The sequence below is a fragment of the Stegodyphus dumicola genome, chromosome 10 (genome assembly GCF_044657685.1).
Source record: "Stegodyphus dumicola isolate Sdum_Otavi_A_Nest chromosome 10, ASM4465768v1".
In the NCBI taxonomy this organism is placed as follows: Eukaryota; Metazoa; Arthropoda; class Arachnida; order Araneae; family Eresidae; genus Stegodyphus; species Stegodyphus dumicola.
In genome coordinates this window covers 65,034,044-65,056,816 of record NC_140777.1, presented here as the reverse complement: position 1 = coordinate 65,056,816, position 22,773 = coordinate 65,034,044, and the positions used below count along the sequence as shown (strand labels likewise).

The 22,773-nt window shown below is 35.0% G+C and overlaps 1 protein-coding gene and 1 long non-coding RNA gene across 19 annotated transcripts in view; one reads left to right on the top strand and one right to left on the bottom strand.

Annotated features, from left to right (window-relative positions):
- LOC146994994 (uncharacterized) overlaps positions 1–22,773 on the top strand; it is a 183,782-nt gene that overhangs the window by 32,243 nt on the left and 128,766 nt on the right. The gene's annotated exons all lie outside the window — the stretch shown is intronic.
- Positions 1–22,773, bottom strand: part of LOC146994996 (uncharacterized) — a 96,209-nt gene that overhangs the window by 21,482 nt on the left and 51,954 nt on the right. The window lies entirely within an intron of this gene.

Genomic DNA, 22,773 nt, shown 5'->3' with positions numbered 1-22,773 from the left:
TCTTGAGTAAATACTGAATAATAAAATAATAAAATACGATGATGAGTATATACATATGTTACCAACGAACATTGTGATGAATTGTCCTTGGTCTTTTGTACGGCTGTTCTATAATGTAATCGTAATTGCCCATGTTTTTGACGAGATTTGAGGGATGATTTTCGATTTTATTGTAGAATTTATAGACGGTCTTTAGTATTTCTTCGTTAGTTGTGTTAATTTTCATATGTCTATGTAGGACTTCATTTCTTACGAACCATGGAGCACCCAGCATGGTTCTTATGATTTTATTTTGCAATGTTTGCAGAGGCTTTCTGTTCGTGCGTGCTGCCCACTGGCGAACCGTAAAGCATTACAGGACTTATGAGTTGTAAATAGATAATTTTTTTTGTATTTATGCTCAGTTTCGAGTGTCTATTGATTATTGAATATACACTCATAAAAGCTTGCATAGTTTTGGCTTTCTTTGGTAGCTTGTGGATGAATTTTAAAATTAAGTTTGGAATCTAGGTTAATGCCAAGATATTTGACTGAGTTATCTGTATTGACCGGTTGATTATTAATGTACAGATGATCGCATACAGGTCTTCTATTAGTGCGTTTGAAGATGATATTAGTACTTTCCTGTGAATTAATTTTAATCTTCCATTTTTGGAGTCAATCTTGGATATTATTAACAGCATTTTGCAATTTGTGTTGAGCATAGGTAAGGTTGATGGATGTAGAAAAGATAGCAGTACTATCAGCATACTGAGCTAACTCAGTACCTGGATAATTTGGGAAATCATTTATATAAATAATGTAGAGATAAGGAGCCAAATTTGCTCCCTGAGGGACGCCAGCATTAATTTTTCTTTTGTTTGAGTAGTCAGAGTTGATTCTAACTTGGAAGTATCTGTTTTGCAGATAATTGAAGATAATGATGATTAGAGCAGGAGGGAAATTGTAGGTAATAAGTTTGAATATAAGGCCAGTATGCCAAACTTTGTCAAATGCTTTTTCCACATCGAGGAAAAGAGCAGCTACTGTTTCCTTTTTATTAAAGGCTTCACCGATCTTTTCAACGATGCGGGAGACTTGGTGAGTGGTGGAGTAATTTTTCCTGAAGCCAAACTGATAAGGAGAAATTATGCTATTATCTTGAGCATATTGTTGCAATCTTTTTTGAATGATTTTTTCAAATAATTTGGAAATAGTAGGTAAAAGAGAAAATGGTGTAACTTGTGGTTAATTTTTTGTCCTTTCCAGGTTTTTTAATGACAATAATAGTAGCAATTTTCCAGACATTAGGGATGTAATTATTCCTCAGGCTGTCATTGAATAAGTTGACAAGAAAGATCATAGCTTTTTTAGGAAGATTCTGTATGGCAGTATTTGAAATTTTGTCATAACCGCTGGCTTTTTTAGGATTTAAATGCTTAATCAGATAGAATACTTCAGAGGGAGTGTTAGGAGGATTAGCTGTGCTTCTATTGGAATTAATAAAGTTATGAACTTGTTCTTTAATGTTGTTGTCTTCCGGATGCGAAAAGTTATTTTTGAATTGTTCTTCATAGACATCTGCAAATTCATTGGCAATATCTACAGGATGATAAATAACTGTGTTGTTGTTCTCAATAGGTCCAATTTTCTGGTTGGTATTTCTTAGTTTTCTGGCTAATTTTCAAACAGAATGATCTGTATGAGATAAGTTTTCTACAGAGTCGTTCCAGCTGTCTTTTTTAAATTCAAAGATAGAATGATCTGTATGAGATAAGTTTTCTACAGAGTCGTTCCAGCTGTCTTTTTTAAATTCAAAGCATAATTTTTTGACTGTGTAGTCACATCTTTTATAATTATTATGATCTCTCTGGTCTCTAGTTCTCTGCCAGATCTTCCTTAATCTGTTCTTGTTTCTAATTTCTTCTACAATATTGATAGGAAGGGAGTAGTCTTTTTTGGATGAATTTCTAGTTGCTTTATTGATGGCATCCAGAATTTTATTGTTAAATTTAGTAGTTGCTTCTTCTATTAAGTCTGGAGTAGTCATTTTAGCTGCAGCAGAGATATTGTTGTATAAGATATTAAACTAGTATATTTAAAGTCAGTCGAGTTTACTTGAGTAGGCTGTGGGGGCATATAATGCTTAATATTATTCAAAATGAACATAATGGGATTATGATCAGAGTCCAGGTCTGTGATATTGATAAGGTCTGGAATTTGAGGGATATTGCAGGTAATAAGTATGTCTATAACATAAGAGATGTGGTTATTATTAGCCGAAATGTGTGTTGGCTCTGTGGTAGCTAGAATATTGATAGGAGAGTTTTGCATATAATTATACAATCTAACTCCATTACTGTTAGTAAGTCTGGAGTGCCATGCTGGGTGTTTGCAATTTAGATCACCTGCAATGATGATAGGGTATCCCAAGTTGGAGATATAGTCAATTTCGGCAGTATTGATAATTTTTTGAGGTGGTTTGTGCACTGAAACAATTAGATATGGAGTATAATTATTGCTTTAGATTAGGCAGGCACAAGCTTCTATTGTAGAAAAATTTGGCAGAAGATATTCAGTATGTTTGACAGAATTTTTTACAATGATAGCTGTACCTCCTCCACTTTTGTGCATTTTATCATTTCTATAGACTCCATAATTTGCAACTTTGAATTTTTTATTGGGCTTGAGATGTTTCATTGAGTAACATCATATCTAGGTTGTTTTCAAACAAAAATTTAGTATTTTGTAAATGCTGCCTTAGTAAACCATCACAATTGTAGAAAATTATCTTGGTGTAGTTTAGTCTATTAAAATTTGAATAATTTTGGAAATTGTTTGTATTAGTCATTATTGATATTTTTGTAGATCCTGAGTGCTTCAAATCCTACAGTCATTTTGTCAGTGACAAATTTAGCATTACAGAAGTCATCATAAAGATCATATATTGAAGCCATGAAAGCTATGAATTTGTCTAGGTTTTCCCCTGTACGTCGTTCATGCCTGTTATTTATATTTTTTCTCGGGATTGTTCCTTTTTGGCATTAGAATTGGAATTTTTGATGGGATTTATTTTATTTTAAACTTCAGTTGCATATGAGTTAGTGTTTTCAGATTGGTTAGCAGTATCACGTGACCTGTCATAACTTTTTTGAGAGTTTTCTGAGGTAGCATTGCTTTGAATATTTTCCATTTCAGAATATTTAATATTTTTTTATTTCTTCATTGTGGTTATCGTTACTATTTAGATTTCCTGGTCTGCGTGGGCAAGAGATAGAGGATGCTAGGTGCGGTCCCAGGCATAGGATACACTTTGCATTATAATTTTGGGTGCCCTTAAAAGAGCAGAGATGGGATCTGTGATTTTCAGCACATCTTACAAAGAACAGACACTATAGTACCATATGATTCCTGCCGCGCCTGAACACAGCGAGGTGTATTATGACACGCTCGCTGTGTATGATTGTATCGTTGACAGTTATAACACTGGGTAGGCCCAGGTTTAGATTTGTATTTAATAATGCGGACCCATAGTCTTATGATTTTTTCGAGGACTATGGGTCCGCATTATTAAATACAAATCTAAACCTGGGCCTACCCAGCGGTACAACTGTCAACGATACAATCATAGTGATAATTTTTCGCGTTTTCACTCTTCTCATTTAAAGCATAGTTGCTGCAGTGGACGATTTTTCACCAAATATAAACAAATATTTCACTTCTTTTCTCATGATTCACTCTTCCACACATGCAGATGCAACTTTTAAGTAATTTAAGGGGCGTTTTTTTAACATTTTGTGTGTTGCCTTTATTTATTAAATATCGTGTTCTTCGCACTTAAACCATAAAATTCAGTTCAACAGCAATATCCAAAATAATTTTAAAATCAGCATATTTTTAGAATTTCCAAAACACAGTCTCGTGTGCTGGAGTGTTTTTTTTTTTGTTTGTTTTTGTTTTGTTTTGTTGATGTTGCCAATTCTCGCTTTGAAATCGTTGAGTTTCTTAATCAAAAAAACTCATAAATGTTTTACAAAATATGAAACAGATAATAAAGCAAATTCCAGATTCCCAATTTGGGCTTCCAGTTGCCTATATTCGGATGGAGACGTGTGTTATTCAAAATTGGATGGCACTACGTACCGTTGTTTTATCACAATGCGAGAAACAAGCATACATTTATGCAGATTCTTCACTATTTAATTTCTTTAAATATAATACTGGGCTCTAATATTTGGTGGGAACAATATAAAAAGTGATTCGCCGTTTATAGTGAATAAACGCAAAATATAAAAACGAAACTAACAACCCTTCTTGGCTAACGCCCTTTGGGCTAAAAATGTGTTTATCTGTAGGAATAAGCGCGTTTGAATAGAGTAAGTAAAAAAAAAATAAAAAAAAAAGTTCAGATTTTAATGATTGCTCAGATGGACTATTTTAAAGTTAATATTTTTTAACAGTAGGAATTATCGATCGAGATGTCCATGGATAACATGGGGACGTTATGTATCTTCTCTATATTTAAAAAATGACAAGGTGTGGAAAGTAATTCTATAAAAGTACTGAATGCTTTTTATTATATATATCATGAACGAAATATGCTTATTTTTTTAAATAAGTCGGATTAAAAAGGGAGGAAAATAATATTTCTCTTAAACAGTTTAGTTTGTTCATGAATAATAGATAGATTAAATATGAAATAAGAATGTCACGTTTGCGAACGGGAACAGACTCGAAATAAATAGAAACGACGCAAAATCTCTTTTCGAGACCAATAGCCCTTTTAAGTAAAAAAAGAGAAAGGTAACTGGGTACAGGACATTTAGTAATTAAAAATTCAACTATTATTAAAAAAAATGTTTTTTGTAGGTAATACTGTATTAAATCTTTTACGATGAAATTGATAAAACTAATAAAGGATGAAATTAAATAAAACTAATAAAGGAATTAGTTATTTTGTGTATTTAAGTATTTTGTTTATTTTATTTATTTTATCGTTGGAAAATTAAAGTTAAAAATGTCTTGGAACATTGCGGTAATAGGTATGATAAAGAACCAGTTCTGATAGGCTTTTCTTGTAAAACAGCTGGAAGAATTTTAAACTTTTGAAAATATAAGGTTCTAGTTTTTCTTTGTTAAAATGCGTCGAAAAAATTCTGAGATATTTTTTTGACGAGAGAAAATATACAACTTGCTTTTTATAATCGTGGAAAATTGAAGAGAAAAATAAGTGTAAAGTAAGCGTGCATGAAATCTACTAATTCAAAATATTTACTTCGAAATACAGCAGAATTTTTTTTTAAAAAAATAAATTGCGAACAAAGCGTCCAAGGCATTTCAATAGCCGTGGAAGCTGGATCATTAAAAATAATATTAGTAATCTTTTAAAACGATAGCAGTTAAACTGAACGAATATTTAGAAAATCCGCTAATTAAGAAACCGTTGGGCCTATTTTAAGAAAAAATAATTTTCATGACCAAATAACTTGAAATAACCATTTCTCGTTGAAGCGAATTGAAAGGCAAATTTACACTTCGTTAAGATGTTTTGAAAACCTTCAAGGTTCTTCGTATTCAGTCAAATTGTAGGATTTTATGGTAAAATTAACCGGTTATGATTTGAAATTTTACTATTAATCTTTATCAAAATGAAACTTGATGATTATTTAAGTTGATGTTTTGAATGTTTCAGAATTAGAGCTCGCTTACAGTTACATATTATCGCCAGCTCTGCCAGAATTTAATCCGGCTTTAGATATTTTGCTAGCCGACTTTTGAAAAAGCGCGCCGTTATTTACTTAAGTAAACTATTTTGTGTGTAGTATCAGCCTTCTTTACTTGAATTTAAACGCTCAGTTCTATGTTATTTTAAGTACCGGAGGTGGTAGAGTTTCATCTGTACACAAGCAGTGCCTCCTGTTAATTTCAACAGTTCATTAAAAACGTTATTGCCTTAAGAAAAAAAAAAAAAAAAAAAAAAAAAAACTTTAAAAAAGACCTTTTTAAGAAACCTTAAAAAAATTTCTGTTATTTGAATTCAAGCTGGAGCGATAACTTATTGTCATTATAATAGGATCTGGGATAGGTCTTACAAGTTTGTTATTGTCTTACAAGTGAAGCTTTTCACATTGAGTTAACATAAGCTTCTATGTAAGTAAAACCCTATGATATTTGTAGGTAAAAATGAAGTCAGCATTTTTGGGAGTGATAGAAATCGAATGGTGTGAGGTATGGAAAAAAAACCCCATATTGAACTTCAAATGAAAATTTTACATTTATAAGGTATTTCTCCCGCCTTCCTAGCGTGCCTTCGTGGTGTAGTGGTTCTGCACGCTGGGCCGGTATTCCAGACGTCTGTGGTTCGATTCCCGGCGAAGGCATTGCTCATTTTTCATCTTGCCTGCTTCCAAAAATGCCTAATGTTTCTACAGTGGCGCCGGAACTAAAAGGGTGTTGGATGAGGATTCTCCACACCCAGGATTTGGCGATTGGGCCCTCCAAAAACCCCAGTCGCCCTTAAAAAGGGAGTGTATAAGGTATTTCTCCCAGCTTCCTAGCTTGCCTTCGTGGTGTAGTGGTTCTGCACGCTGGGCCGGTATTCCAGAGGTCCTGGTTCGATTCCCGGCGAAGGCGATTGCTCATTTTTTATCTCTCCGGCTTCCAAGAAATACCTAATGTCTCTACAGGTTAGGTTATAAATATGGTAAAGCGCACTTGTCCAAGGGGAGAGATGCCTTCATTGAGGATATTGTAAGGTAAACTGGCTCGATATGCGCATGGAGTTCAGGATTTACGCCAGCAAAATGCTCTATCTACCGATTAAAAAGAGTCCTGTACCACCTTAGCGCGCGATTTCCGCGAGCGTATTCTATTATAAAATTTGCTTATTTTGGTCCCTTTGTACACTGCGCAAATAAATAAATAAATAAAAATACAAGGACAATTCTAAATCTCCCATTCTACTGGGCCTATTGACGAAATTCAAACTGTATTTTTCATGTCTCGAAAGTGCGACTTATGATATATATTAGATAGAAATGGGAGCTTTAGAACTGTCTCTTTTTTTTTTTCCCAGTGTACATATTTATTTTACTCCCTTTTTACCAGGAATACATACCATATTCCCGCGCATAACAGGCACCTGTAATTTCAAATTGCATTTTTTAATTTTTAGGTATATTCGCTGCATAACGGTGTAGAGTTCTTGGGATTTTTGAAGGAGACATGAAAAATGAGCAGTGCCCTCTCCCGGAGACGTAGCTAAGGTTTTGAGCGCTCGGGGACAACTGAAGATTTTGCGCCCATTTCTGTGTGCAAGAATGGAAAACATTTCATTTTAAAATTCGGTAACATCAATTTGGCGCTCCCTCGTTGCTGCGCCCGGTGACAGATGTCTCCCGCCACTGCCGTCGCCGGGACTCGAACCTGGACCTCTAGATTACGCACCCAGTTGCTAATATACTTCATACTACAAAAGGAAAAAAAAAAAAAAAATGACATCGTATGTTAATTAGCACAAGACACAAAATGTGTTCTAAACCAATGTTTCTCAACCGCCGGTCCGCAAAAAAATATTTGCCGTCCGCGAAATATCCAGCTATGTGTCCAAAAATTGTGCCAATGGGTCGAATTATTAAACTTACCGGTCCGCTAGAACGTACCGAAATATTTTACCGGTCTTTGGAGTAAATCTAGTAGAGAAACACTGTTCTAAACTACAGATAGATATTATTTTTATTATCTTTTTACTTCTGCAAATAAATCTTTCCTTCTACGTAAATTAGGTTTAGAAATTCGATGAATTTGAACAGGCTAGTCTATTGAACATGAAATTAATGGTATATGTCTTTAAACAAATTTTATTCAGCGAAATTTTCTGCAAAAATTTGCATTAAGATCATGTTTATTATATTCATACAAGTGTTTGTGGCTGTAATATCCCAGCTTTACTTCTTGAAAATCGTTAATCGCTCTTTACAATTCAGATGATTTTTTTTTTTCATTTAATTCGCATTTGAGAAAAGTTAATTTTTTAAGAGAAGAACTCGGTCTATCTCAAATAATTTATGATAGAAATCTAAACTATAATCACATAACTGAAAACTATTACAAAAAAAAAAAAAAAAAAAAAAAAAAAAAAAAAATTCCAGCGCACGAGACTGTCTATCGGAAATTCCAACAATATGCTCTTTAAAACATTTTGTGATACTGCTATTGAACAGATTTTTATGGTTTAAGTAAGAACATGATATTTAATAAAGAATAAAGGTAACACACAAAACGTTAAAAAACGCCCCTCTGGACGTAATATAAAAATCTTTTTTTTTTTTTTTTTTTTTTTTTTTTTTTTTTTTTTTTTTGAGCCCAAAGGGCGTTAGCCCAGAAGAACTATTAATTTCGTTTGGCATTTTGCGTCGAAAACTTTAAATGTTCGTTTGACTTTTCAAATTTTTGGCACCAAATATTATCACCCTGCGTTACATTTAAATAAATTATATAATAAAGAATTTACATAAATGTGTGTATGTTTCTCGCTCTGTCTTCAAACAACGGTACCTAGAGCCATCTAATTTTGAATAACGTAATCCTCCCTCGAATATGGGCATCTAGAAGCCCTAATTTGGGATTTAAAATTCATTTTATTATCGATTTCATATTTTACAACACTTTAACGAATTTTTGATTAATAACTGAACGATTTCAAAGCGAGCAATGGCAACACTATAGGGAGAGGGGGGAGCACTTTCATCTCCAGCGCGCGAGACTGTGTATCGGAAATTCTAAAGATATGCTCATTTTAAAATTATTTTGCGTTATTGTTGTTGAATTTATGGTTTAAGTGCGAAGAAAATTTATTTAATAAATAACGGTGACACACAAAACTTTAAAAAAGCGCACCTTAGGGCGTAATGTAAAATCTAAAAGCTTTCAGATTTATAATTAAAAAAAACATCTTTTTTCCCATAAATATTTTTGTTTGCCTGATTCCTAGAAATAAAATCAGGAGTAATAATCACTTTTACTTGGAAATTCTGTTTTCTTTTACGAAATCGTTTACATTTATTTTATCTAAAAACAATAAATTGTAATTTAAAAAGTTAAACGTTATTGATGCTACAGATTTTCAAATAGTTTTATAAGGTAAAAGCTCCGTTAAAAAGGATGATGTCAAGCAGAATGTAATTGTTTAGTTCATTAAAATCACCGCACTTAGCGTTATTTATTCTCAAGAACTAATAAATTTAGAAAATATTTTAGGAATATAATGATAACAAATTGCCATTTCCTTTATCAGACTGGAGTGAAAAACAAAAAAAAAAGTTCTAGAAATACAATTTTGGAACACGTTGTTTATGTTCAGAGGCTATATTCTCTCGTCAATGTATAAGGCTTAAATGCTTCTGATGAAGTAAAACATGTTAGAGTATTAATAATAAAATACTGTGTAAGAATTTTTTGCAAGCCCTTTTTACTTCCTTGTACGAAGTAAAAAGGAAGTATTGTAATCGCGAAAAGTTTCAGGCAGCATATTTCAACGAAAATATCCATTTTGACCGCTATCGAATGCAATTTAACGATGTTTTTGCGCGATATCTGTACGTGAGGACAGAATAAAATACTCTTTTCCTTCAAAAAATTATAAAACTGCTTTAAAATTAATTTTGAAGAGAATTTTTCGTCGCGTCTGTACGAACGTATGTACGTACGTGCATGCGTACGTACGTATCTCGCATAACTCAAAAACGAGTAGCCTCAGAACGTTGAAATCTTGTATATAGGACTGCTATAACATTTAGATGTGCACCTCGTATTTTGGTGCAATCGGCCGCACCAAACGTATATTTATATATATATCCACTATGTTACCCGGCTCAGTAATCTCAGTTTCTTTACTCTTATATGTTTTGTAAATTGTACATTTTTTGCTTTAAAAATAATTGAATTATGTTGTTTTTATCTTCCGGTTAAGGATTTTATGCCTTTAGTAAATCTGTGTGCAATATTTTTAGAATTATCAGCAATTTTAAAGTTATTTAATTGCCGCTAAGCTTTTTTTAATGGCGGCCATTTGATGTTTACATTTGAAACAGGAGACTAGTGGATTTGTTGCCAATCTAGAGAAACTTAGCTTCGCAGCAACAAAGATAACGCCTTCATTTATTATTTAAATCATGCTTAATCCTTTCTGGAATTTTTTCGAGGAAATAAGCGTTTAAAATTTACTTCGTAATTTTTAATATAGATATTTTGAGTTTTTATGTATTTTTGCCTTCTCGCGAAGTGAGAACTGAATTAATTAAATGAGAAACACTCAATCGTCTGTGAAAAACTATTTCTTTTTCTTTTTTTTTTGCTTAATTTCTTTTATACATCATTCTAGCTTTATTATAGTATTTGAATAGAACATGTGGCAACGATTAGATAATTCTATTCTTTAAATGATATAAATTTTGTGCATTATGAGTTATAATATGAACGAAATATATGAGTTAACTGTTATATAATTATTGGATTATATAACAGTTAACTTAGTTTCCGTTATAAAATTATTATATAAGTTAACTGTTATATAATTATTAATACTGTTAAGTGAACCTAGCGCCAGAGTGTCGCTATGGTAAACAAATACTAGAGTTAATTTTAAAGAATGCATTTATTCTATTGTGGTTTATGCGCTGTCGGCGAAGTAGATTTAATTCAATCCAATAAGTTTAAATGAAATGCAAGAAAAAATGCGTATAATTTAATATTCCAATACAAGGAAGTCATGGTGTACACATCAGATTTTTTATTCCGTAAGAAAGAGAGACTGTAATAAAAAATTCAGATTTTACATTACGGCCACACAGCCGTTTTTTTTTTAACGTTTTGTGTGTTACCTTTATTTATTAAATATCATATTCTTCGCACTTAACCATAAAATTCAATTCAACGGCACTATCGCAAAATAATTTTTAAAATGAGCCTATCTTTAGAATTTCCGATATACAGTCTCGCGCGCTGGAGACAATTAGCCCATAGGGGCTTTGTCCCTGAAGAACTATTGTTTTCGCTTTGCGATTTTGCGTTGGATCACTATAAATGTCCGTTTCACTTTCAAACTGTTGCCACCAAATAAGGAATTGGAACTTAAATTTAAGTAAAAGGTGGTCTGCAGGAATGATTAAATTAAAGATAATTTATTGCAGGATTATTTAAGTCTCAAATTTAACGAAATTTTACTAGAAGTTAAATTAGTTTAATAAGTTGATGTTTAATATTGCTTATTTTTAAAGTTAACTTTAATGCTATAAGTCTGGTCCGTGAAAAATGAAAGGTGAGGTCCTGATAAATGGGGGGAGGTCATGTTTAGTGGTACAGGTGTAGGTCGCGATGAACGAGGCCAGATTAGATCCGGCGGGCAGTGATGTAAAAAGGAGAGTTAGTTAAGGGTCGCCGGGTTAGGCCCGTGAAGTGCTGGTTAAAGTTTAAAGTTTAAGATTAGAAAGAATTCCTAGTCAAGCAAGCACCTCCGCTTTGGCTTCCTAGGAAAGATGTTAAATGTTCTATCAAGAACGCTCTTAGGTCGCTTAGCAGAGCTGGGCTCTGCTGGATTATAGGCAGGAAGTGAATGCAAGACTGGGTTTTCAATCTGAGAAAGTCTATTGAAAAACTTGGCCGAATTTTGCCGAAAAAAGGCATCTAGGGGTAAAATTTTGAGATCGTTATGGAGCACTTCATTCCGGACGAAATAATGAGCATTGGTGAGTATGCGAAGCGTGACGCTCTGGAATACTTGGAGTTTCTTTAGGTGGCTGTTGGCTGCGGTTGACCAGATGATAGCTGCATAGGTGAGGATGGGAAGGATGGTACTGCGATAAAGGAGGATCTTGTTGCTGAGAGAGAGGTTGCTGGTTCGGTTGATAAGTGACATTAGTTGGGTTCTGACAGTTCTTGCTTTGGCTATTGTATAGTTGATATGGGTACTCCAGAGCAGCTTCGCATCTAGATAAACTCCCAGATATTTATAGGAATCCACCCAGGGTATCTCCTCTTCAAATAACCTGAGTGGTTGGAGTTGACTATGGACGTTCCTCTTTCTGGAAAAGAAAACGGTGGCGGCACTTTTTTGCGACGTTAATTTTGATTTTCAGGTAATGAGCCAGGACTCCAAGTCTGTTAAATAAAGTTGAAGGTGATTGAGAGTGGCGTTAAGTGTTGGCTGCTGAGAAATGATGGCTGTGTCGTCCGCACAAAGGGCTAGATCGACACTTGGTGATTGTGGTATGTCATTTACATACAAGTTGAAGAGCGTAGCGCTAAGAATTCCTCCCTGAGGCACCCCCGCCAGGATAGGCCGAGGAGAAGAACAGAATATTTAACTTTGACAGAAAAGGTACGATTATTGAGGTAAGAGTGCATTATGTGCACGAAATCAGCCGAAATTTCAAGTCGCATGAGCTTGAATAAAATTCCGATATGCCAACACCTGTCGAAAGCCTTTGCTACGTCTAAATAGACTATAGTTGTAGGCTTTCCACTGCGAGATCCTGTGTGAATGATTTCTACTACCCTCAGTAGCTGGGTCTGAGTTGAGTGTTTTGCGCGAAAACCGAATTGTTGAGGAATAATAATATTTCGGTTTCGGCAGAAATCATTTAGGTATCTAAGCAGTATAGCTTCGTAGATTTTACTAAGTGAAGACAGGAGGCTGATCGGTCTGTAATTTTGAGGGACTTTGGGTCCATACCAGGTTTTAGAATAGGAATGACTAAAGCATTCTTCCAGCTATTAGGATAATATTTTAACCTTAGCATTGAGTTAATCAAAACTGCTAGGTAAAATATGAATTTAATAGGCAAATTTTTAATCATGCGATTAGAAATCCTATCAAGGCCAGGTGCTTTTGCAGGGGTGAGATTTTTGACAATTGCAGAAATCTCAGTCATGGTTGTGGTAATGGGTTCCTCAGAATGTGTATCTGAGGAGAGAAATTCTTCAACTTGGTGTTGGACTTCATGCGTGTGCGTTGCACAGGTATCGAACATGAGTCCAGTGTTTAATGAGAATTGTGTTTGAAGACTGTCCGCTATGCGTTCAGCCTTCTCAGTATCTGTTAATGCCATCCGGTCATTGACCGTGCTCATTAGGGGGGGAATGTCATGTTTAGGTTTGCGAAGCCGTGCGCTAGCAACCCAAAGGCTATTGTCAGAAGTCTTTAAGGACTTAAGATAATTTGAGTATTTATCATCTGCGTACTTTTTAACGTCAGACTTGATCTCATTCTGGATTCTTCGCAGTTGTACTCGAAAGGATTCTAAAAGTGTGTTTTGCCAATCTCTGCGAAGACGGTTTTTAATTTTGATTTTATCCTTAATGAAGTCAGGTAATTTATAGTGATTAGGCCTGAATTTGGGTTTGGAAGCAGCCGTGAACGCACTTCCCAGGGTTTGGTTGAGCCTGCCAATGGCTAAGTCAACCTCCTGATTATCGTTAATTTTGATAGGGGGGAGAATACTATTTTCCAAAACATACCGAAAGTTGTCCCAGTTAGTCGAGACTTGCGCCGGTAAATTTTGATTGATTTTGGTAGTTTTAAGGGTGAGGTGAACCGGATAATGGTCAGAGGACAATTCCGGAATCACTTTGATCGAATAATCTAATGGAATATTTTTAAATAAAGCCAAATCAATAATGGAAGGAGCACCTAACCCCCCAGGAAACTGGTAATGGGTAGGTGAGTTCGGCGCTATAATTTGGGTACGGGCGTCCTGAGCTCAAATTTTGAGTTTATCGCCATAGTTGTTGGCATTGACACAATCCCAACTTCTATGACGGGCATTTAAGTCTCCTGCGATAATCAGGTTATTTGCTACACCACTTAATTTTCTGAGATCAGAGAGAAAGGCAGGTCCCTGTCTCGGAGGCATATAGCAGGACGCTACTGCTATTGGGGGGGGGGGAATTTTGAATATGAATTTGAATAATTGTCGCTTCTAGGGCCTCCAGTGGTGGCGTGGGTATTCTAGAATGCTTTAATGAGCGTTTTACATATATGCTAGTACCGCCACTAGCACGAACAGTGTCACTGATGCATACCTCTCTATCATTTCGGTAGCATAACATAATTCGCGATGTTCGCGCTAAGTCCCTCAACCAGATGTACAATCCTGTACGAGGAAGAGGTCCATGTGGTGCTCATTAATAAAATCCCGGACTTCGTGGATCTTGTTCTTTATTCCGTTGGCATTCCAGAACGAAATCAGTAGCTCTTCATCTCTATTTGGATCGTTGAACGTGCTGGTTTAGTTGAGGAGTCCAACGTAGGCCTCGTAGATAAAAAATGCTCGCTCAGGTCCGGTGGAGACTGTCCGTAGCTGAGGCAGGGCATTTCTGAAGGCTTGTAGTAAGGTTTTGTGGTCGATTCCGAACTCAGATGAGATCTGGAATACTCAACGGAGAGTGTCGGTACAGCTGCAGTCCTCAGGAGTTGGGGCTAGAGCCTGGGCCGGTGGTGCTGGCTGTGATGCAGGTCGCAGTGCCGGGGCTTGCTATGTCATACGGTGATCCTCCAAAAAGCGAGTTTTGCGCCAATGTTGGAAACGATCACTTTGTTGGCGACTTATGTATCGGATGAGTGTCATTATTATGGATGAGTGTCATTCGGCCAGCTGGCGTAGAGCCAATTTTCGCATTGTCTTTTAGAAAGGCAAAGCAAGTTTTCGAACCGCGAGAATCCTAAAGACTCGCTTGTGCAGATTATGTTGAACTGAAGAAAATACTTTTCCATTCTCGTATGCAACAAAATCGGTTTAATCCTAATATACGGTACCATGGACTCTGATCTAATGTAAGAATGTCTATGTAAAGAAAGAAAGGTTCCATAGACGTAATGTAAATCAGTTTGCTAGAGTGTCGGTAGAAAGCGGAGGGAAAAACTCGCCAAGGGAAAAGAATGCCAAGGGGATTTGGCGACGGAACCTGACGGCCAGAATTTCCCTTTCCGCGATGTTCTTAGACTTTCGTGATAATTTATACTCGGATTTTCGTACTTTTTTTTTGCTCAAAATAGCTAATCTATTAATTAATTTACTCGCACAAAAATTATTTTCTTTTCCTTTAAAGGAAATTTAAAACGATATTCGTTTTATGTACTCTTGATAAACTTGACCTTTGAATTTCGCGAGCTCCGGCGACAGATATTTCGCGCATACGGAGCTGTTTCCCTCAACGTTGAGACGGAGCCATTTCTGTTGCAGAGAAGTTTTTTTTATCTTAACAATACATATTTAGTTTATTCTAACCTCCATGTACGGTACACGCAGGATTTGGTGATATTATGATGAGCAGTAACAACAGTTACCTTTTTCTGTCTCTTAGTCTCTGTTTAAGAAGATGTTGGGCAGTAAACCGGTCATTTTGGTGTTGGCGGCAGTTTTCAAAATTCTACCAAGGCCGTAGCAAAGACTAGGATTTTATCGCAAAATCTTTTAAACTTTTTTTTTTTTTTTTCATTTTAATAAATGCCTTATTTTTCATTTTGCAGTAAAATAAAAAATCGTAATCAGTCAGTAAAAATAGTAATCGTTTAATCTGACTATATTCGCCAAAATATCATTGATTATGGTAATTCAATTTTTAAGTAATTAACTTCATTTTAATGTTATTTATAGCATTTAATGTTTAAATCCTCTAAATTTATTTATTATTAGTTAACAATACTTTCAAATTTAGGCAAATTTCTCTGGCATAATTCTGAAACTAAATCTAGCAGTATGATGACATACTATCAGGAAATTTAATGCACATATTTTTGTTTATGTATGCTGCTAAATAAATATAAAATACCTGAATTTATTTTAAAATATCATTAAATAGATTTATTTATTTCGTTTAGCTGCAAACTGTCTGCAAAAAAACTCGTTTTTTAATCCAGATCGGGCAGATTCTAATCTCAATCTTCAGTGGAGAAAACAGCTCCTATTATAGCTATAATAATAATTCTTTCAGGATTTTATTATATAATGCCTCTGATGCAATTGACAAACTTTTGTGTTTACAAATGGTACTATAATTAATTTACTTCTCAGCGCAGCCAACACGCACTATGCGAATAGACTGGAGTTTTCTCAAAACACACCTGGAAAATCTGGAAAAGTCGGAATTTCATTCTCCTCTTTAAGAGGCATACATACTATGTATGTGCTTATATGTGTATATGTATGTGCGGACTTACAGTTAGTCAATAAAGTCTGCGTACATCAAGAAAAGTAGTATCAAATCCAAATTTTAAGGTGCGAAAAGGGTAGTTTCTTAAAGTTTTACTTTTTAAATATTTAGTTTCAATAAGGGACTTTGAAATTATTTAACTGTAATATTTTCATATCTAATAATTTATGCACACTAATTTTTAAAAGATAAGTGGCCAGAAATTAAAGCCTATAAAGTTTGCGTACAACGCGAAGGAGGCAGGGGATTTCTTATCTAACTTTTAAACTTCAAACTTGAGAATGCAAAGAAGGTTACACTTTGAAGGTCATTGACTTCCGAAGCAAATTTCACGTTGATTGGAAGTTGCTATTTCTATTTTCTTTGACGAAAATGACAACCAATAAAGAAATTCCTTTAGTTACGAGACAACTAATTATCAAATTGAGAGATGAAGGTAAACCTCTTCGTTATATTGGTAAAACCATTAGAAAACCATTTTCTAGTGTGCAAAGAGTTATTCAAAACTATCTTGACACTGGTAGTCTTGCTGTAAAACCAAGATGTGGGAGACCGAAGAAGCTAACGCAGAGAGAAGAAAGAAAAATTCTTTTACGAATTAAACAAAATCCTAAACTTTCTTCTGCAAGCATTGCAAAAGACATTTTTTTAACTAGCAACAAGGAAATTTCTACTGAAACTGTACGAAAAGTGCTGCGAAAGTCCAAATATCATAGACGCAAACCTAGGTCTAAGCCATACATTTCCGAGACAAATAGAAAGAAAAGAATTGCTTTTGCCAAAACATATTTAAACTCTTCGCAGGACTTCTGGAACAATGTAATTTGGTCAGATGAAAGTAAATGTACAATATTTAAAGTTAATGACCACCCTATTGTATGGAGAAAACCAGGAACAGAACTGAATCTGAGAAATTTAAATCCAACTGTCAAACATGGAGTTGGCGGTGTGGTAGTATGGTGGTGTATGTCGTCGAAAGGAGTAGGAAATTTTCACATTATTGATGAAGTCATGGATAAGTATGTTTATCTGGATATTCTGAAGAAAAATCTACGAGACAGTGCCCGAAATTTAAACCTTTCTAATACCTTTATTTTCCAACAAGACAACGACCCGAAACATACAGCTAAAATTGTGAAGGAATATCTCCTCTATCACACTCCAAAACAGTTGCGTACTCCACCACAGTCACCAGACCTCAATCCAATCAAATATTTGTGGGCAAAATTGGAGAAATGAATTCGAAAACACAATATTACGTCGCGAAATAAGCTAATTAGTAAATTGCAGGAAGAATGGGCGAAATTTACGTCGGATGACACTGAAAAACTAGTTCAGTCAATGCCCAGACGTCTGCAAGCTGTTTTGAAGAATAAAGGATATCCTACAAAGTATTGAAGTAATGTAAAAAACTTATATTTTGCTTTTTTTTTAAAGTGTACGCAGACTTAACTGGAGGGAATTTCTGAGTTTTTTTGACAAAATATATTTTTGAAAAAATGTAAAAAGTATTACACTGATATTATTTACTTTTTATTTAAGCTTACAAATTTAGATAATAGAAGAAAAAAAATGCAATGATTAAAATACATTTTTCTATGCTTTAAGTGTTTTTTTAATTTAAAATTTAGTCTGTATGCAGACTTTCGTGACTTAACTGTATGTAGGTGCCTGTATGTGTGCGTGTATACACAGACATGCATACGTTTTTACACTGCGCGAAAAGCGGGGGGGGGGGGAGTTCTTTATACCTTGTTCTACTGGGCCGATTGACAAAATTCAACTTGCGTTTTTCATGTCTCGAAAGCGCGACTTAGGATATGTATTAGAGTTATATATAGCATTGCTCTAACATAGGCATTTTGACACAAAATCGGACTTTTTCTGAAATAACGTACCAATTTTTTTCCCCTCTATATTTCGATTCTACGAGTTAATATTAAATTTTCTAATTTATTCTACGAGTTAATATTAAATTTTCTAATTTTTGGTGAAAAATTTATGGAGAAATTTCAAAAATCCACCTTGGAGCATTTTTTTTTTGTTTTTTTTTTTTGTTTCCCAGTTTGAGCCAAGATTAATTCACTCAGCGAACTTCTTAATTGGTACTTACGTATTATCGCAACCAGGTTGGCGCTATTTGTAAGTTTGAGTAAAAAAGTATGAATAGAAAGAAAATGTACATTTATTAATTACAGATAATTTTTAATACAGTTTTTTATATTATTTTGTTTTAAAATATAAAATAGCAATTAAACCCTTCCGGTTTCGAATTTGAATAAGTTGCAGAATTATTTTTTCGGCGGAAATCTTTTGGCTATTGCTTTTAGCACTGATTGAAAACCGTATTCGCCATAACCATGTACACGTCGACTTATTTTTACCTAAAAAAACATCCCAGAATTGCACAAAAATGGCACTGCGCACACTGTTGACTTTATCCATGTACACTGCTATTTTCTCATAAATTACAAAAATTTGCACGAAAATGCAGGAAAATTTTGTGAATTTCCACATGCTCTTTTTACAAAACTACGTATAACACGTAGGGGTGCCGTAAGTAGGGTAGCCAAATTTGGCAATTTATGCGAATTTTGGCCTGGTTGCGATAATACGTAAGTACCTCTTAATTTATTGCAATCTATTTTCCGTTCCTTTTTTTTTAATTATACAGGAGCGGGAAAAAGTCATCGTTCTTACTTTCAACTAATTTTAACAAAGTGCGTAAATGAGATTTGGCGTTATTATCGCTTATAGCAAATATGCCAAATTTCAAAACGCCCCAATGTGTAAATTCACGTATATCTTAGGAAATTCTGGATAAAAAAAACTCGAATTTTCGTAGATATGCTTAGAAATACAACTACTTTAAGATGATGGTAAAAATTTTATAGGTCAGAATTCAAAATTTGTTTCGAAAAATTGATAAAATTTGTTTAAAAAATACAAATTAACAAATAAATCATAAAAAATGGGTGAATTTGATTTGGAATGAACTTAAATTTCGAAATGTGGAAGGAAAAATACAAAAAGTTTAATAAAAAAGAGATATTAATAAATATATATATTAAATTCAATTAACATGGAGGAGCTAAAATTTTGAGAGCGAATTTTTTAAAAATTCCCGTGCGAGTTTTTACAAAACTTGGCAATCTGGCATCATTTGAGTCGTAGAATCGAAATATGGAAAGAAGTAACATACTGTGGGTAAAAAAAAGTATTTGCACACCTACATTTTTGTTTGCAATTCATAAAAAGAAGCATTAAGAAATAAAAAAAATTGGTATTTCCAAATCAGAATAAGTTTAATCATCCGAAACAAACAGAAAAATTACAATAATATAAATAACAATGCTTTTTTGTAACAAAATTAAAATATCTCATATCAAAAAATATTTGCACACCTGCATGAATACAAAAGAAATAAAATATATAAGCAAATTTCAAATAACTAATATTTAGTATGCATTCCTTTAGCATCTATTACTGCTTGTAATCTTGCTGGCATTGATTTAATTAAATTTTCTGTAACAGTAGGGTCAGTATTCGACCACTCTTCAATAAGGGCTTAAGAGCAGATTTGCTTGAAATCTTCCTTTTTCTTATTTTTAAATCCAAAGAATTCCACAAATTTTCCAAAGGATTTAAGTCTGGTGATTGTGGTGAAGTGGCAAGTTTTCTGGGTACATTATAAAGCAACCACATACGTGTTATACGTGTTATAAATTTTTTTGTGTCAAAAAAGGGCCAGAATCAATTTTGTGAGGGGTTACATCATGAATTTTGACAAGCATCGACGTTTCCTTGATCAGTGGTTGTTAACAAGAGCAGAGTGAAAACGCTTGAACTTTATGTCGCCAAGTGCTTCGGGTCTGGGAGGGGGCCGAAATTTACAATTAGCAAACGGTGCAAATCCATCCAATGAAATTTTAGTGTAATTTTTAACTGATTTTTCTGATTGGCTAGAAAGGGCACATGACCGTTCGCCACTGACTTCGCGACGAAGTGCAAAAGCTTTACGGCTCATACTAAGGCTATACACATTTTCTCGTTTTAACGAAATCGTGACCTCTCGATATGGCTCGTACTAAGCAGACTCCCCGTAGCGAAGCGGTTCCACCGGATAAAGGTATGGATCCTGTTGCGGACACCTCGAATGCGACGGCCACTGATATGGACCAGGACAATGCTGGTCACGTTCTTACGGAGCTGGAAATTGCTACACTCCGACAAGAAATCGTTGAAGTAGAAAGGAGCATTACTACCTATTACGGAACCATCCGGTACTTATCGGCCAACAGACCAGTCACGGACACGGACTATCATTCGGACATTCTGAAAAAGGAGATAGAAAAGAAGAAGACTCTGCTGGATCAGCTGAGGGGTAAGTTGACTATTGCTCTTTCCCATGCAAGCATTACACAGCCAATCACACAACAGAAACGCAAACCACGTGATAATTCAGTCAGTGACGACGACACGGAAGGATTCAAAAAACCACACAAAACTGCTAAGGTACCCGTAAATGTTGCACCCAACAGTATACCCACCCAAAACAGCTACACAGCACTCTCGCAACCTGACACTCATTCCACCCAACCCACAACACAAACTAACAGCTCGCAAACACCAGATACAAGACTTCCCCAATATAGCACACCTACACCAATTATGGTTAAGCCGATAAATGGCGCCACACACAACCAGTGCATCAAGATACTCGCTACACTGACTAATGCTACATTTTACGCCAAAATAAGTGGAGAATATCTCAAGTTACTACCATCAACAACAGATGATCACAGACAACTCACCACAGACTTACAAAAACATAACATCGAACATTATATCATTACACCCAAGCACAAACGCCCAATTAAAGTAGTTATCCGAGGCTTACCCATTACCACTGACACACATGAAATTTCCACGGAACTCACACACCTCGGATACAATGTACACAAAGTAGTACAACTCACAAGATTCAAAACCAAACAACCCATGCCACTATTTCAGATACAACTCATGCCAACACCAAACATCGACAAAATCTACAGTGAAACACACCTAGGTATGTTCATTATCACAATTGAAAAATACATCAACAAAAACATTACACCACAATGCCACAACTGCCAACGCTTTAATCACTCATCAGACAATTGTTTCTTCTTACCTAGGTGTGTTAAATGCGCACAACAACATAAAACAACAGACTGCCCAACACAAGGTAAATTAGATAACCCCACATGCGCAAACTGCCAAAAAAATCATCCAGCTTCCTACCGCGGTTGCGAGAAATTCCCCAAAAACAGAAATACAAATAACTCACCAAAACACACTTTTACACAAAGCAATAGCACCCCAAATTTCACACAAGGCAGAACATACGCACAAGTCACTTCCAACAATACACAAGACACTAGAAACCAGACACCCAACACTACATCTAACGCGAAGATTTTCACCGACATTTTCTCCACACTAAAAGAACTCAATAATATTTTCGGCCACAATAACATATTTAAATTCTTTTCTACTCTCAAAAATAACTTACACCAATTAAAAGCAGCAGATACACCCATGGAAAAACTATTAATTCTATTTACAATATGTGAGGAAGCCAACATCTTTAACTAAAAAAAAAAAAAAAAAAAAAAAAAACTCTTGAATTTATCGTTAACCTGTGATTAAAATACACCTGCTTGCATGAGACCCCTCAGCTCTATTTCCAAATTCCAACTTTTGCTCCCATTGGACATCACCACCCACATGACCTAAAGGTTTCAAGATTTCTCTCCGCCCATCGACGCCGCCCTCTATGCCTCAGCGCAGCGACTTTCAACCTAGGAGTTAGCCTCCGAATACTTCTCCCCAAGTGCAGGTATCGTCAAATTATCTTTCAACTGGACTGTATGTCATCTATTGCTTATCATTCACTCTGCCTACAGACCCATAATCACTCTGCCGAACAACTATGCTCACAAAGTTCGAAAAGTGACGCACCCTCGATCGGGATAGGACCCTTCCGTCCAGGCGCCCGTTGAAACGAACCTGCCGGTTCAAGGATGATACTAAGGCTATACTAAGGTTTCAAGGTTCTTTAATATACTAAGGTTAGGCCAGGAACGGAAAAAGCGTGCCATTGGTTGCTGGTAGTGACGTCACCCGGGAGACAGGACGCATCGGCCGACGCGTCTGCTACATGATTTTGGTAATGGAAAAAATGTAAACTAAAGCAAAATGATCATTTTATATGTGGTAGATACACCGGAAATACCGGGTATATACTTTCCGATTAAGTATTTTGTTAAAGAAAATGTTTATTTTATGCATAGAATTCGTACGAATGCTGAAAATAATTATAAACATTAAATTCTTTTCGTAAAGGGAAGCCTTAGAAAATGAAAAACGATATTTAAGTTAACTAAGGGAAATAAATATTGTAAAACAAGGTATTTTTCAATATTTTTTCGTAGTATTGTTTGCACTAAATAAATTTTGTTGAACAGAACACATGATGGCATAACTGCTAAGACCATGGTAAAAACATAATAAAAAAGTATTGTTCTATTTATTTTCATT